Source organism: Chroicocephalus ridibundus, chromosome 2, assembly GCF_963924245.1.
Source record: "Chroicocephalus ridibundus chromosome 2, bChrRid1.1, whole genome shotgun sequence".
Taxonomy (NCBI): domain Eukaryota; kingdom Metazoa; phylum Chordata; class Aves; order Charadriiformes; family Laridae; genus Chroicocephalus; species Chroicocephalus ridibundus.
The window spans coordinates 51,669,363-51,688,156 of record NC_086285.1 but is presented as its reverse complement, the minus strand read 5'-3'; positions in this window follow the sequence as shown (position 1 = coordinate 51,688,156).

Genomic DNA, 18,794 nt, shown 5'->3' with positions numbered 1-18,794 from the left:
ATTCCCCCTCGCCACACACACTTATTAAACGTCAGAGAATCAACTCTAAGGGTTTTGCAGGAGGCTGCAGGGGAGACTGAAATTTGAAATATTGATCAAATACTGGCAATGGGAAAAAGGTAATTACAGAGTATTGTACTAATGAAGACAAATAATTTCAAATGCACTCACAGCTCAGGAATGCATCCTCTCGTATTTCGCTTCAACTAAACTGATTTTCTGCAGTGTGAGAGGAAAGCAACTGCTTATTTGGAAGCAAGCTCACCTCCCTAAAGGACATCCGTGCAAGGATGGTTTGCTGCAATAGTCAAATGACAGCCCCTACTAAGGAAAGGAAGAAGAGTTATACACCACATCCACACTGGAAGTGAAAACGTTAAAATTCAAAGCTGATTACTGTTAACTGGCTTTGACATGCTGATGTGTAATAGAAAATATCTGGCCAGTTGACTATAGCTCATTTCCTTTCTGGAGGCATATTGACTCAGTATCTGAAGAAATCTTTCAAATATCAGGTGGGTTCATCTTTTGCTCAACAGAAGACCTCCAAAGACTCCCTCCTGACTCAGCTACCTCCAAATTAGACACTGAATCACCCTCATGTTCTGCAAAACCTCCCCTTCTCATTTCTCAACATATGCCAGGACAAAGGGCGCACATAGCCTTTTCTGCATCCTCCCAGAGTCTTTTTTTGGTGGACTTTCAACTTCCTTTAAGTCGCAGAGCCACAAAGCCTCTCCCTGTGAAAGCCAGATTAAATCATAGCACCAGGCAGTAAATCATCCTACAGTGAAAAGCCCTCTCAGGCTAGTCACAAGAACAAAACTCAGGCTTGAGAACGCTAGATAGTGTTTGTTTTTTTAACAGTACTAGATTTAGATGAGGAAATTATAGTGCTGAATTATATGAGAAGGCAGTGTGGATTTCCTGCAGCATTCATTTTCTGTGTGACTGACAGTTCTTATATAATTGGGGGGGAGAAAGGAAACCACCAACTAATGAAATATTTGTGGCTGTGACAGATAGCAGGAAAAGCCATGAAGATAACTATCAGCCAGGGAACAGTGCTACCTATACTAACAGCTATTTTACTACCAAATGAGATAGTAATTATAAAACAGACATTATGAAAAATATGGGATGTAGGAACCCAGACATGATGATAAGCATAGAAGACAGTTCATCTGAAAAGGAGGGGAAGTTGGATTAATAAACAAAAGGAAGCATAGCTTAATTTAGTTTGTGAGTAGGTGGAAGTAGTACAGAAATCTGCTGAAGAAGTAGTTTGACTCAAGTGACAAAGACTTGGAAGATCTATGCCATATTTGAATATGGAGTTATTAATTGAAAACAAACAGTAGCCTCTTCCTTCACCGTGACGGTTCAGGAAAAAATAATCTGAAATGTTGTCTCAGAAGACATGAAAACAGATATTAGCTCAAGCTTATACACTGCTTGGCAGAACTAAATACTACTCTACTAGAGTGTCTAGCAAATACAGTGAAATAACAAAAAAAACCAGTATAATAAACTGAATTTGTTTGAAGCATGCAGTAAAAACCTCTGTTGATCTCTCTTCGAGGAAAGAAACATCAACTCACAGTAAATGTTTTCAAAATAAGGATTAAGTAACATGACATTTATTTTAAAAATCATAATCCACAGATCCACAATAAAATACCACTGCCTATTATTGATATTTGAGTATGGAGGCAATAATAAACCTCATGCATGACCCCTAAGGGGCCACTAGGTAACATACTTGAACATTTTAAAGCTACCAATTTTGTTATTAAAAATGTAATTGGCATTTAAACCTGTTTGTTGCATTTGTTGTTCCTCCTCCTTTGCTGTATCTTTGCACTGACCTTTTTTTGAGGACACATTCATCCAGTGAATTTCATTTTCATATAGCTTGGTTTTTAAGCAGAACATTTATCCCAAACAGTGTGATTCAAATATACAAACTGAAACCAAATACCATATTCTAATATCTTACTAAATCTTAAGCTCTCAAAAAAGGAAGTGCGTTGGCTTCTGTAAATAGCACTAGATTATTTTGGTTTGGTGTTCACCCTGGAGAAGACCATAGAAATGTGAAAGAGAACAAGAGAGGACTGCAGAAGTACTACTTTGTTGATTAAGAAGCTTAATCTATTCAGTTTATCAAAGTGAAGACTGAGAAGTAATTTGATCACGGTGTGCCAGAGCTTTCACGTGGTGAAAATATTTAATGGCAGTGGACTTGGCAGTGCTATGTTAACAGTTGGAGTCAATGGTCTTAAAGGTCTTTTCCAAATGAAACAATTCTATGATTCTATGACTTGCTGACCTTGTTGAGGAGAAGGTAAGAAAATTTATTTTGCTGTATGCTAGAGCTAGGTACATTGAAGCTTGAAAGACCATGCAGTCCCCCAGCAGCCAGGGCAATTGAACATTTCAGTCAGGGAGGCAATCTCATGCATTTTGAGATCTGTTACAGAACTGCTGTGAACTTTTAATGTTTTAGTCCTATTTGGGTTCAAGACTTAAAAATATCAATTTGATTTCAGAAGTTACTCAAACTGATTTTCAGTTTGGGCTGTGGTTAGGTCACTAATTAAAGGCTATGTGTTTGGTATGGTGGCAGATTTACTATCACACTGAAAGACAAGTTTTCTGCTTTAAAGGGCAAGAAAACATACCAGAACCAAGCTTTTGTGGGAAACTAGGCTGAGAACTCAAGGCAAGGGAATCTGCATCATCTCACTCGTACTCTTGTGTCCACATTAAGACCGTAACTCTAATAAAACATCAAGCTTCTGTCTTTAGCCAGACATCTCTAAAATCCAGGGAGAAAATTTACCTCAGGGAAGATAGGCAGCCTCTTGGAGAGCTATGATCTCTCTATTTTAGGCAGAGCCTGTTACTTCCTTAGCACAAGTGGTCTTCTATCATCAATCCCTATGTCATACAGTTCAGCTGTCTCGAGAAATACAGTATTTGCCAAAACAAAAATCTCTGACCAAAAAGAGGATCCAGCTAAGAAAAAAAACAGATTAAGACAGAACAGCCCAAGTCTGACAGTTTCCACATCTTCCAGCTTCTGGGACTTCCTTCCCCAGCTACAAATAAAATCATCCTGGTGGCATTTTCTGTCTTCTGCTTCCAGAACACATGTGAACACCTGTCCCCTTCTCTTTCCTGTACCCATCATAGGAGTTCAGACTCTGTCTAATATATATGTGCTCTTACACAGTATTGTAGCAGCAGGAAAGAGCTATGTTCTTATTCAGATATTTTCTTACATTTGCAGAGCAGGCAAGAAAGTTGGAGACCTTCACTCTTGGTAACATGGATGATCAACCCTTGTTGATTGCTGTTCTGGCTAGCTAAGATATTCTTTCCCCCTATAATCTGGAAATAGGAACAGGTGACCTCAAAATATCCTGAAAGTACATACTCTGTCTCTTACTGTATGATACCACTTTTGAGGATTTTTTGTGTCAGAGTATGTCAAAATACCTGGTGAATATTTCCAAAAAATAAGTGCATTTTGTCAGCATCTTTACTGATGGAAGCAAGGACTGAAAATACTTCTCTGGGAGAAAAATATGGCTTTTATTCTCTTTGCTGTTTGGTTTCATTACAGAATATCCAGTGAGTTCACAAGAAAACATGTATTCATCTTCTCTTCAAAAATTCTTCACAGTTAACTGAACTAACTCTAATAAATAATGCTGCAACTGTGCATGCTCTGCTACTCAAATAGATTTTGCGTGGCTTTCTTTTTTTAAATGACCCACATTTTGATGACTGCTTCCCACTTTAATGCCTTGTTAACTCAAGGCATAAAAAGCCCAACAAAACAATAACCCCCCAAACCCATGGTAAACACAAGATCCATAGCTGTGTAGATTTTGCACGCTACATTTAGTCCATCTGCAAGAAAATACAGCCTTAAAAGTGCCATGAATCTGGAGCTAGTAGTGATCTTGGGCAGTAAGCCTGCACCACACGCATCAGCTCGGACAAGTCCTGTCGCAGCCAGGCTGGCTGGGGCTCAGCACAAGCTCAGCACCAGGGAGCAGTGGGAGAAGTCCGGTCGGTGGAGGCAAAGATGGGTTGAGGGCCCCAGGTGATGGCGACAGAGGCAACGTCCCCACATTTGCATCAAAGGTGAGTGGGGAAGGAAGGAGCTGATCAGGTCCAGCCACGCTGTCTTGCATTGGGGCAACATGTGAGGGTGGGTCATCAACCTGCGCACTGCCTGTTTGAACAGTGTAATTCCTGTAAGCAAGCACACTTCGTAGTAATTTGCCTGAAACATGTTAGCATTTACAGCTTTGAAACATGAGAGCAAGTAAGGCCAGGTCCTTTATAAAGCAGGCAACTTAGAAACAGTCCTTCCGGAAGAAAATTTGCTATATAAGTATACAACGTAAGCAGGAGAGGAAATTAGTGAAAGGACCTCCCAAAATCTGATGGTGATTTGGACTACAACCCAAACCAAGATTTCTTCGATGTTTTTCCTGGACTATGCTTTCCTTCTAGCTGTTCTTTGCATGTGCATTTTTTCCTAAATTCACAGTGGATTTTTATCTAAATTTATTTAAAATGGATATGAACCAGACATTTGGAAAGGTAGTTATTTGGGCTCAGGATAAAACAAACATTGGTCTAGCTATATTATGTCAGTATTTTAGAAGAAGCCTGCATAGTGCCAAACTCCATTTAAAAATATCCCAACTGTCCCCCCCACAAATTGAATACGAAAGAATCTAGTAATATTTGTAGACTGGTCTTTAATTTAATGACACTGAAGTTTATAGGATATGAAAAGACTGCTTCTTTTTACGCTAGATGAGATGTGAACTACTCTTGTTGCATTTGTCAAATGTCTGGAGCATTGTAGCCAGAATCAGTTAACAGCAGAAAATAGATTTGAGAATGGTGCTGAAGAGACACAATGGTGGGTCAGGCAGCCTGTGTGAAAGATCAAGGGCTGGGGCACAGCTCTGTGTTAATAGGCAAGGAGGAAAGACGCATCCAACATCCGTTGGAAACACAACTTTTCCTAACCTCATAGTTGAGCTAACCACAGGGAAAAAGCAAAAAAGGGCAGCCAAACAATGTATTTCACAATGGAAAAAAAGATTAATTATACTGAATTGCTGGATATTTTCTGCTTTCTATTCTACCACACACACATATGAAGTACACTAATATCTCCTTCTTTATCTCCTAGCTCTCCAGGGAGGGGAGGCAGGATTCTTCCTTGCCTAACAAGGCCAATCTTTCCTAGCAGATGGAGAAATCTGCCTACCTGAAGCATTTCCTTTGGCCATATCTCAAATTCCACAAACCTACAAGTCTCTCTATTACTGAGGAAAAGCATGCTCAGGGCAGGCACCAGTATCACACTATTTGCGGCACGACTTGTGATAGCAGTTATAATGACAGTAGTGATGCCAAGAGACATCTCCATGTATGAAGAGAAGAATGAGTACCCTGCAGTTGAGCATGACACTGAAAAAAAAGGAAAATAAACCCGGGCTAGACATTGCTGTTCTTTTGTTCATAGATCAGGTAGCCCCCTGGTGCTTTGGAGGAAAGAAGAGAAAGAACCTATGAAATCATTTCAGGGTTTGTGCGTCTGTTCCCAGGGATAAGAGAGATTGAATAGCTATATGTTAACAGATGCTCTTAATTCTTAGGCACTCCTGCTTCTAGGCAGTCAGGAAAAAATGTTTTCTCTTTATCCTATTCTGTTTCTATTTCCTGCCAGAACCAGGAAGTGGAGAGCATTATTTCTTTCTTTGGCACATCTTCCAAGCAAACAAACAAAACAAAACCCCCCAAACTAACCATTGAGTCTGTTTCAGCTTTTTCTCCCAGAACAGCCTTATGACTCTTAGCATAAAAATAAAATACATTTATTTCATTTTTTTTTTAACACCCCTTCTGTGAAAATAAACAAACAAAAGGCATTCCAGGAACAGCAAAACCAATGAAGTCAGTATTCCAAGAGATTTGTATTTCAAAGTGGATTTTCTCATGTTTGATAACAGATGAATGCTGACGATTTCCCCTCTATAAGAGTGTTAACGGGGTTTTTCCTCCATCACCCAGCTGTCAATTTCTGTACCATTTGCAGGAATGTAATTGTTTTTAAGACCTCTGACCCTCTGCCATATGCCACTAGAATTGACCCATGGTTCAAAAGTTAATTGCAATATTCTGGCAGACACACACACGGAACATAACTCCAAAAGCCTCCTTTCCTCAGGAAATCAAACAAAGAAATCGTAACATTTAATTTAGATAACAGAGAATAAATACATGACCTCATGGAAGAGGAGACTAGAAACAAAACAGAAAAGGATTGCAAGAGTAATTCATGTTTTGCCTGGTGGCTGAAATGGACATGCAATCGTGAGCTTTACGAATAACCTTTCTTTCATCTCAAAACGAGCAGCTGTCACCTCTGAGAGCTGCTTACTCCAACGACATAAGCAAAGGATTGCTGGTTATTGATTCCATTAATCACGAACCTAGATTATGAATAAGATGTCATCCCAATATGCTGACAACTACTATTAGGCTTTAAAAAAAGAGCCTGTTTTCGGGAGTTGAGAGGGATTATAATGGGAACGCAATCACAATAACGTAAGAACTGGATCAAGGACAGCATGCAACTATTGCTAGTGCTTAACTAAACTGCAAAATACATTTCATGCTAGGAAATAGCTCCATCTCCTGTTCTGCACACCGAAGTTCTCAAAATCCTCATAAAAAAAATAAAGAACAAAAGAAAACCACTCCACAGCTGCTGTTTTAGAGTCTCTGCAAAAAGAAAATAAAATTCAAGCTTATGTCTACAAAATTAAATCCTCTTATGTACACATTTAAATACCCCTTTTATCTTGCTGGGATAGAGCATTAAAAAAAAATATTCGAGTAGATGTGAAAAGAAAGATGTTCCTATTTGTCAAACCATCATCTGAAATGATGGTGCAGAATGTTCTCAGCTCCCCCCAAAAAAACTCCCATATAGTTGGAACATAAATCTGTCCTATGTCCTGTGCAGCAGGCTTTGCTCATCATTTCAGAGAGTGCTTTAAAGCTTTTGCTTCATAATACGGGCAATTTTGGGTGCTTTTCCAGTCTCTCCAGTGACACAGTTATCCCACTGAATACTTAGATGAAGTCAATAGGAGTTTTGCCACAAAATTTATGACAAACTTTTCCCTTGCAGCCAAGCAAAAAGAGTTAGGAAACTAGGGTGCAACACTTACTCTTCCCAACAGAAAGACATATTCTCATTCCATCTTCTGCTGCACTCCGTGCCCTAGCACAACCTGAAAAAAAAAAAAGGGAGATATGTCTTTGAAAGGATGTACCTTCTGCAGAGAGACACTACACAACTTCTTGTGAATCATTATTTGGAAGACTGCAACCACCTGTGAGACTACCAAGGGGCAAAAGCAGGGTAAAATCAGCTGCAACATCTGATTTAATCAGATTGCAGGACACATCCTTTTAAACTAGCAAGCTCTGTTGCCCATCAAGCAGCCTGTGTTATATCAGTTAGCGACAAGACAGATATAGAAGCCATGCAGGACAGCATTGTTTCATTCTTCTACCAATTCACCTGCATGAGAAGACTTGTCCTGTGCAGTGGAGAAGTCCTCCTTCTGCCCATTCAGGATGGCAGAAAGGAGCTTCTATGCACAGCTCTGGCAAAAAAGATCAAGTAAGCATTTGCAGCCAAGGCTAATGGATAGTCTACTTCCATGAGTAGGAAGGTGAGAGCTAAACCACATGCAGAATTCAAGACACTGCTAGGAAAGTGAGGTTGTGCTAAAGGAAAAAAGGGATTCAATGTGTATTACAGAATGGCACATCAACCGAGCAATGAAAGGAGGATTCAGGTAATCCCTGTCAAACTCATCAATAAATTTTGAAGCTGCACACTTCCACCTGATCAGGACAGTTTGTTGGTCTGTAAGGCTGCACTGCAAATGCAAAGGGAGACAGAAAACTCCAGCTTCACCATGTTCCCATCTGTGCTGTGACACCATCAGAATTTTCATGCTTTATAATGCAGTGGCTTGCACAGAATTTTGACTCCTGTTCCCATTCAGTATGACTTCTGCACTCCTCTGATGCCTGTGAAACATCTATACTCTCAGAGCATTAGATAACAACCGAGACCTATGTTTCAAACATTGACAGAAGTAAATTTATACAAATAGTTTTTTATTAAAGTCTATTCATTAAAAAAACCAGCTATTTTGTGTCTGTACCTCACCACTCTCTTGTCTGGTTATTGAACGAATGCAAGAGTAAATACAACTTCCTCTAAATGTGCAAGACCAAGCCTAAAGCTTCCTCCAGTTCACGCCTCCCCACGCAGGAGTACAAACCCCAGCAGATGCTTGACTTGCAGGATCACAGTGAAAGGTTTCATAGCCGTTGAGCAGCTCCCTTTGCTACTTAGGTACCAACCACCTTTATAACTTGCCTTTTACAGTCTACCTGGATACCTCTATATTGGTATTTAACCTATACAAGAATAACATCACCTATCATATTATTCACATAGAATATCACATATTCAAACAGAAGGCATCTGACTCATGAATGGGAGAAGTTGGAGTACTACAGAGGTTGGCAGAAAGAAAAAGGATTCTAAAGGCTTAATTTATTTGTCCATAAATTGCAATGGAGATGGAAGCATGCCAGTCATTCTATACCACTCCATCAGCCTGCTGGCAAAGGCAAGATAACTTATGCTAAGCATCTCAAATCTTTCAATAGGAGCAAGTGGTGCACTACTTGCACTTGCATGCTGGAAACCAAGTACCACCCTGCTGGGAGATCATACCCTCTTGAGGAAGTGTATCTGCTTGCTGGACAAGAGACAGACTTCCCAACTGCTCCTGGGAGTAATGTGGGCTGAAATCCTGCTCATACCCTTACACAGCACTCCTACTAAAGTTCTGTATGTAGTGTAGGCTCATATATATATATTGGATGCAACATGAGCCTGTTCTGTATCTGCTTGTTACAACAACTGGAGTTCAGTGTGGTTGCCGGGCTATTATTTCACATTCGAGGAGTTAGCATGATAAAAATTCAGCTCTGCAGAGCCGGGAGGGCTTGTAATTCTGATATGTCACACACTGCATTCAGACTTTGACACTGAAAATAGTTATGCTATTTATTTCATAGCCTGGGAAGGTAGAGAACAACTCTAATCTACTTTTAAATGCCCAGCAAACAGCGTGAGGCTGGTGGATCTGTAGGGAGCATTTGTCAAGTAGGTCTGTGAAAATGTATGAAAACCCAGCAGTTTTGGCCATCCACTGTAAAACTGTAGTATTGGTTGATTGTATTCTGCTGCAGAAAGTAAGTTCACTCCTCTCTTTCTTTTCACTTTAAGTATTAGTGTCCTCAGGTAAGAGCTTCTCAGCAAAGAAATCAAAGCAGCACAACAGCAATTTGTGAGCAATTACCTATTCTTATAGGCCTGTGTAGAAGGACCTTGATATGTGTTGCCTACCTTCTCCTGTGCCATTTCAGATGTTACAGGGCTAGCAGGATGGCTTCACAATGGGAGCCAGTCTCAATCCAAATACCGCCGCCCAAGGTCTCTGGGAGCAAATCAGTTTCAAGGTCTGACTTTATAGTGGTTTAAAGGAGAAGGAAAATGTTTTCGCAACTCCTGACAGCTTCCTCTAAGAATAAGTGCCACAATAAAACAAACAGCTGTATGAGAATTCCCTCAAAGCAAAACCCATTGCAGCACACAAAGCAAAACAATATATAAAATTAAGCCTGTTTACAATAGCCGTATGGCCTGTCTAGATACCTTTCTGTTGAGGCACTGGGTTTTCACACAATTTTGATGTCCCTCTTTGAAGATACAAAGCCATACAAAGGCCAGTCAGAGATGAATCCAGGGGAGTAGAAAAGAAAGGGGCTGCAGATGCACTGCTTGTTGGTGTTTCCCAGAGCAGCACATAGAGCTGCACTGCCAACCTGTGTTCTGCAGGAGAAGGGGGTCTGTGTCCTGTGTGGTACAGCCTACGTCAAGGCAGAAGAGGCAGATGTCAATGTCACTTTGACATCACTGCACTTGAGGTCAAGCTAGCTTTTATCTAGTGTCTCCAGAGCATGCTGGACCCGGGGTCTGGTCCCAGGGACTCACAGGACGTCTCCTGTGTTGATCGTACTGGAATGTATTTTGCTCTTCACAGAGGAATGACGAGCTTTTTTCTGAGACACCGACCTAAGATTCAACAGCTTGAGCTATAATTCCTAGCTCACATACTCCCTGTGAGATTTTGGGTAGATCACTTTGTAGGTTTGGTTTAATCCTCTACTGCAATTATTGGCACTTTCTTTCTCTATACAGAAGCTGTCCAAGCAGCATGTAGACCTGACCTCCATGACTATTGCTGCCTCAGAGCATGCACAGCACCAAACTAACAGTCCACGGAACTCCCTCAAAGCAACTGCATGCTCCTTAGATCAATCCTGTAACAAGCCCGTATAATACCCTTGTTGATTATCTATGCCTCTATCTTGGTTGAAGATAGATCATTCAATTCCACCAGGTGAAACCTACAATATCTAAAGGTTATTTTTCTGCAGGTGAGATTTTGAAAGAGCTGCTATTAAGACAAGGTGTATGCAATGCAGCAAGAGAGCAGATCACTTTGAATGACAGACTGGAATACACATGAGTATAGCCCTCTCCTGTAAGTGTGGTAAAAATGTTCTCACCTACAGGAATAACAATTCTTGCACTTCAGGCTTTTAAATATATATAAAAAAATATCTTAGAACTAGAGTTGGTTAAGTAGTTCAAATAGCTAAACTCTCCAGTGTACAAGGCTATCATTTTAGATAATGAGACATTTCTCCATTTTCTAAAAGGTTAAAGACAGACTTTATAAATTGTGCATCTAGCAGCCCAGGGAGGCTTCTCCTAATAGCCCCAACAGCCACCATTTCATTGTCTGGGATGCATCAGGATCAGTTAATGCTGATGAAGTGCAAGGCTTTGTGTTCAGAATAAAAGCAAGAGCAGGTGAGGCTTCATGACTTGAAGTTGCAAAACAGCTTTCTGCAAATAAGCTGCAGGAGGGGGAAAGGAAAAGAAATTAACTGCCACCAACTACAATGAAACCAGTAAATAACTGCTACAAAACATTTGCTGAGAGAGGAATGTACAAGGTCATTATCATACTATACATTGTATAAAGGGTAATCTCTGCAAACCAGACCTTATGGGCCAACCTGTGTTTCACAGAGCAGGTGGCAATGCTGCCCTTTAGGTGCTGGCAAGCCAGAGGACGTGTGCCTCAGCCATCTGGAGCTCTGTCAGCACGCACTCATGCTGGAAATAAAATGCACAAAGATTTGCATGGCTAATTTTCTGCTTCATGCTTTGGCGAGGACAGCAGAGACAAGCAGCCTTGCCCTGCTGACCACTTGTGACAAGAATTTACTTGGCGACAGAGACCCTCAGGTTGCCAGATGAAACCGGCCATCTGTTAGCTGAGAGGCTGCAGCCAGCCACTGCATGAAAAGGTAAAAATTAAAACGGAGGAGAGAAGAAGAAGAAAAAAAAAAAAAAAGGGAAAAAAGAAAATCAAATAAAGGACAGAGAAAGAACACTGTTAGCTGTGCTGCAGATTTTTTTCTTTCCTTCCCAACAATAGAGGGCGTCAATCACCCATTCTGTCCGCAGCCCTGGCCTGTTGCAAGCACACTATGACACCCCAGAGGTTCTCAGCTCTCCTCTCGGCAAGAGACAGCAATTTTATTTCTAGGGAGCAACACATTTTATGTATACTACTTTACCAGAAGCAAAAGAGGCAAGAGGACTAATAGTGGCTTCAGGCAGTTAAATAGACACCACTTCTCTTTGTTAAATGATGAAGATTTTTTTCAGCTTGAAACGCAGAACTGTTTTTACACTAGGCATGCATTCACAGAAGAGCCATTTAAAAAAAAATACACCAGCCCTTTAAGCAGAGTGAGCTCTGCTGGAGTAGCAATCTCCTACTGTGGGACACAGAGGCTCTTTCTTCTCCCCTCCTTCTGAGCTCTGAGCCCACTAAGAGGGCTCTGCATGCTACCTGGCCTGTAGTAAGGCAACTAACTGCTCAGAGCACGGGGCAGATTGTCATCTATGGACATTCGTAACCCACATTGCTCTAGCTGACCAGCTCTATCTTGAAATTTTGGGATTCCATGGGGATCCCAAGCACTGGACTCCAAATTTCATCAGGATAGAATCAGGAAAGAACACTCTGCATTCTGAAAGTCTTTAGGACTTACGAAGGAAAGAGGAGATCGGAATTGGCCATTTGCACCATAGTTGTTGACACATAAGCCCACCTCGAAGAAAGCCTCTCAAATAAAAGTCCTGGTCTGGAGACAAAACCAGCATCAGGTCACGTGTGAGAAGTTGTGTCTGGGTGGTGATGCAAAAAAACCAAAACAAAACAGAGGAAGAGGGATAAAGCCAGGCAGTAGGTCTCCTGCAGCCTCTCTCTTTTGAGGCACTCTGACACCAACGTCGCTGTCTGTTGCACTGCAGATCAGGCTCTCAGCTGTAAGATGCACCTGGGGCCAGGGAGCAGGAGAGCACAACCCTATGAATGCAGGAGGGGAGCGTGCACTCACTCATCCACCATGTAAGGGCAAGCCAGAGTCAACCTACAAGTTCAGTGCACGAAAATGGGGGTATTGGACAGGCCCTATTTGAGAGGGATGATCTTTATCTTCATTACATAAAGGATCCCAGGGCTGTGGTGATGATCCCAGGCCACAAAGTAAGCCCAGGACAACACCAGAAACAAAACCTGTATCTCCAGAGTCCGCAGCACTAATGCCATAATGCCACATCCACAGGGACTCCGTCCAAAAGCTTCACCTGTGAATTCTGACAGGATAATCCAGCATTTCCTGCTCAAAGCATAGGCCATATTTCAGAGAATTTGTGTGGCCCAAGTCTCCATGTGGCAATTTCGGACCCAGAGACTGAATCTGAGTGGCAGATCCCTCAAAAAAATCTGTCACATTAGTTCATTTTAGCCTCCCAGCGCTAATGTTCAGGCAAACATTAAGTGACGCAGTCCGAGTTTCAGTAACATTAATGTTTTCCCTGTGAGCTCCAGAAAGTAGTCACAAATGCAGTCAAGCCCTGTCACTGTCAGGTGCTCAAATTCTAGCTCCAGGGAAACAGGTAAAACACATACTCCTTGGAAAAGAAGAAATTTTGATTCAAAGTGGCAGAGGGACTGAGGGTAACAGTAAGCTCAGAATGGGAAAACACAAGTCATGATCCCATTTTGCATAAAGAGATCAGTAGCTGCTACATATATAATTTATGCCGCTGAGTCAGACATGTTCCAAATTTGCAGTTTTAAGTATTAATGCAAATTAAAAAAAAAAAAAAAGGCATGAAAACAAAGCACACATATCTAGAAACAATACTAGTAACTGAATAAACAGAGTGTTTGGGTAAAGCTTTGAAGTGGTCAAAATTATTAGGTCCGGTCCTATTTTTCTACTGACAGGAATTGTATTTGAAATCAGCCAAAGCTTTGTTGAAATAACTGGTGTAGCTGTTTTCATTTTTCAGTTAGCATGCTAGCTATGAATAAATAATGAAGGTGCCATTTATTTAAAAACATATTCAGCATCTCTCCCTTGGAAGCCCCATAGGGTGAACACGCAGCTCTACTTGTCTGTTTGCCTCATACTAAAAAGCCTTGTGTCAAAGTACAAAGATTAGAGCAGGTGACGAAAGTACATCTATTCCCTCCCTGCCCCATCTTCCCCCTGCCAAAAGGTTACCATGCCAATAGAAATTATCATTTATTCATGTTTTCTTCAGAAGATTAAAAGTGTGCATGAAAACTTTCCATGTTGAAGCCAAGCATCTACACAGAAAGCATGATTCTCCCCCCCCAGTCAATTCTACACTTTCAGATTTTATTGAATCTACGTTTTCAATGAAAGCCCAAGAAATGTTTTTGTAAGGAAAGCGTATGCATTTTCTATGGAATTTTATTTTTATTGAACAAGCGTTTGAAGAAAAAAATTCTGACCGTCTCTGCCAGATGAAGGGTGCTCTCTGAGTACAACGTGTTCACATTTGCAGCTGGACAGTCCAGTTGCATAGTATGGCAGCCATTCCCAAACCGCTTCCTTTCTTGCTATTTCAAGACATTAGAAGAAACCTATCATTATGGTTGTTCATAACCAGTGGTTGATCGGAGCACTGTGTACTCAGTACATGGTGGGAGGCAAACAGATAGCAGGAGAGTACCAGTGGTTTTCCTGTAACCCATACAAGGGCCTATGCAAGCAGTCTGACATCTGCAGAATCAGATATGGGATTTTTTTTTCTGCTCCCTGTGTCAGCTGATGCAAAAGCCTAATTTGACCATTGTCTCAATACAGAAACGCAAAATCTAGAGTCTTCATGTTCAACCTCCCTTTCTACCATGAGTTATCATCCCGCATTCATTAGAACAGCAAAACACTATTGCCAAGAATTGTGCCCATGTTTAAAATAGACAGAAAAATATTTTTAAGGGAATGTATTCTCATCTAGAGGACATTAACAACTTGATAATTAAGGCTGAGATTTCCCCCTATAAACAGGGCTTAAAACCAGCTATTTGAAGATGTGGTACTGTTTAGTTCTGGCGACCGATGTCTGGCCCTCCTACTGCAAGTCCAGGGCAGTTTTTCAAGCTGGCTGCCTGCTTCTGTGCATTACACAAGCCAGATCAGTTAGGACTACAGCATTCAGTTTCCACAAACCGCAGGGTTTGCGAGAGCTTGTTGTGGGAGTCTGGCAACACTAAACAGCAGCTCTGGATATATTCGGATCGGAAGGTAGACCGAGGCTGACTGAACACAACATTCAAATACAGGCCCAGCTCTTCTTATCAAGGGAAGATATGACTGTACTACAAAAGCAATAGCAGGTGCTATGAAAGGCCACCTAGTGAAGTCACCAGGATAGGAGGACTAAAAGCTTTACTAAGGGAAGTGCTATTATTACTATTACCACAATACCAAATTAATTTGTGGCCTTGTCACATAGTGACAAAAGTTGCAGGACAGAATAAATCCATGAGGGACAGGCCCATCCATGGCTTCTAAAATACAAGTGGTAGAAGCAAATGAAGGAAAAACCCACAGTGCATTAGTGGCAGGAAACCTCTGGCAGCAGAGGGATCACTGGAGTTTCCCTGTGTACAATGCACAGTTACTGCTGTCAGAAGCTGGGGGCTGGGAGGAGGCAGGCACAGTCCTGACCCCAGACAGCAGTATTAAGGGTCTCATGCTCCACGTTATCATACACAGGGAGTGCTCAGGCTGCGGCTGAGGTCTTTGTGCTGGATGCCAACTCTGACCTTTTCACAACCACCATTCCCGCAGCACTTGTTCACTGAGGATCTGCAATGGAGGAGACAGCTGTTAGCCAGGGACTCAGCAAAGCCATGCCCTGCCAGTGTGCCTATTAACTTGTGGGGACAGAGAGAGATGACCAAAAGCCTTGATCCATCCAAATTATGAGAAATGTCCATTCTTCTAGCCAAACAGCTGTGTAAAGAAGATCAAGTCTCTTAAAAAAAGATTGAAAAGATGAACCATATTTCATTCCAGGATACAATACCAAACATATCTTTACAGACTGACATCTTTGGTTCCACAGGATTTTTCTGTGTCTTTTCATTTATTTATTTTAAATTTGAGACAGATTTTGTTTCTTAAGGTCAAAAGCACTCAGTTTATACAGCTATTTTTAGCCATGTTGGACAGATTCATTGAATTATTCCATGAATTATTCATAGCACCGAGAAACAGCCTGGGCATTCCTATGATATTTGAAGACAATGACAGCTTCTCACATTTTTGCTGTGCAACTGCAAAACCAGGCTCCAGCAAGAGTCTCACAGGTTTGTCAAGGGAGTCCAGAAATGAGCCTGTCTGTTTTCCTCTGGACAACATCTGTGCTCAAGTGCTGGAAACACGGCGAAATCAGTAAGGCCTATTACAGTGAAGAGAGAATATCTTGTTGCAGGGTTTTTCTTTATTTTATTATTATTTATTGTGTCACTCTTAGCTGACATAAAATTTTATATTTGTGTTTTCTGGGCTTAAAAAAAGCCATACCTACAAAAGCAGACAAAAAGGTCCTCAGAGCAGAGAAAGGAACAGCAGGGAGGAAATTGCTGCTGATTGTTCTGGAAATATCCTTCATCCAACTTACTAATTACACACTCCGTTGATCACCTATAATTATGATCTGAAAGGAAATTCTACACCCTAGCAATTTAGCTGGTGTTTCTTTTTTAAAGTCAACCATTTCCACTCTAATGAACCTCAGTATGAAGCAGCAAAACCTTGGAGGGAAAGGCTACAGACACGAAAATGAGTGCTTGCTGTCTCATTAACATTTTACTTGCTTGGCTAGGAGTCCTTTTGTTACAGGAAGCTAAGTGTTTTTATGGCCAACTCTCCTGAATCTGTAATAATATCCAATATGAATGTAAGTGATTTCTGCTTTTAAGCTACTGAGCCTCTAAATAATCTCCACTAAAGCTAATGTATCCACAGTCAATGTGCAGCACTAGCTAAAATACAAGTAATTGCTGCCTTGGCCAGCTCCACAGCACAACTCTAAACCTGACATTTGGCAGCTGTTAATATTTATAGCTGGATGGATCCAACCTGTCAGATATGGTCTTCCTAAAAGCAAGAATATGTCTGGAGCTAAAGTTTTCTTTTCAGTCAGTAAAAGTTAAGGCCAGGCTGAGATGCCCCAGCACGGAATTAAGCCCACAGAAACCACAGAAGAGAGTTTCCCTGCACAGGTAGAGCTGAACATACCCATGCCACATTGATATTCCTAGTCTTTTCCCGAAGAAACCTTCAGCCTAGGTTTAACTCAGCCTAGGGAACCACAACGAATACAAGGCAGTAAAACCTACACTTAAGACATTTCTGAGAAATTAACATAGCAGGTATTTAAGTGAAATTTAACAGTAAATAAATTACTGTTAAGACTCCTAATGTAGTGGGATCCTTCATGACTGTAACCAGCTGAAACAGCTGCCTCTTGGCTCCCAAAATAATTAATTATATAAAACCAGGTCAAATATGAGAATGAGAAGAGACCTATCTCTCAGTGAACAAATTTGTGTGAGAAATGTGCTTCTCCTGAGCCCTGCCCTCACCTTCTCAGTGGGCAATTAGTTGTAAACAAGAACCAACCAGATGAGGGTGAAGAGGGCTGAAGAGAAGGTGGGACTGCCAGTCCTCTTCCACAGGCAGGCATGTGGAGCAAAAATGGTACAGACATTCCCCTTTCAGCCACCTTCCCACTGCGGTGATAAAGGCTGTAAAGGAGGTGGATGAAGAAAAGAGATCAGTAGCAAGGTCAAAAGGGAGAGGAGTAAGGGGCAAAGACAAGCACAGAAGTTGAAGCTATAGAAGCCAGTAATTAACACTTCTAAATAGGATTGTTAGCTGTTCTCTCCATCCTTCCACAGAAGCCAAGGCCATTTTAGATTTTAAAAGCTGTCTCAGACATGCATTATTTGAATTAAAAGACAAAAGCAACACGTGATAGGCCATGTGGTTCAAAAAGCCAGCAGCCTAACAGAGGTGAGGCATCGGTGCTTTTCAAACACTTAAGGACCAAGGAGAAAACCCTCCTCCACTCAAGAGAGTTTCTCTGCCCAGAAAGCTGCTCTCAGGGAAGCGTGCCTCCTGCTCAGGACTTCATTTAACCCATGTCTGCAATGGATGCCTTTGGGCCACCTCCTCAGAGGGCAGGGCCAGCCACACACAGAGCTCCTAACAGGGTCAGTGCTATCCACTACAAGAACCTCTTAAAAAATTTTCCTACTACTTTCAATGACGCTGGAAGTCAACTCTTCCTTAGAGGATTTAATTTCTGCAAGATGACTTATTCTAAGACATGAGAAAAAATGAATTGCAGTAGAGATTATTTTCTGCTCACACTAGTGTACATTAGTTTCTCTCATTTTCACCATTTCTTATATTGCTATCCTTTTGAGAGCTTATCTCCTCTTCAGCTGTGTTTATACTGTGTGGTCTCAGGTCTCTTCTGTTTGAGAGCATGAAGTTTTGTGGAAAAACAACACAAGCTCAAATGAAACTTGTCTTAGGAGCTTTAGGGTGAAATGAATATTGATAGGCTACTAGCACAAAAATATTGTCACTGTGAAAACTGGTTTTACTCAATAAGTCATTATCAAAGAACAGAGACCAAGTGCCAGCTTGGTCCCGTGTACCTTTCATATCAATCACACAGGCCAGGCATTTGAAACATTGAGTGACCTCGAGTGTGTTAGTTCCAACAACACCTGGAAAAACAAATAGTCTCACAGGAACCAAAGAAAAGTCTAACTAGTAGCCTGGGTTTTTTTCCAGCAGTGGCAAGTAACAGAGGCTGGAGAAAAGGTAAAAGGCTGGCATGGAGATTGGTGACAACCGGTGTCCCTCAAGGGTCCATATTGGGACCAATACTATTTAATATCTTCATCAATGACATAGACAGGGGGACTGAGTGCACCCTTAGCAGATTTGCAGATTACACCAAGCTGAAAGGTGCAGGGATGCCATCCAACAGGACCTGGACAAGCTCAAGAAGTGGGCCTGTGTGAACGTCATGAGGTTCAATAAGGTAAAATGCAAGGTCCCACACCTCGATTGTGGCAACCCCCAGTATCAATACAGGCTGG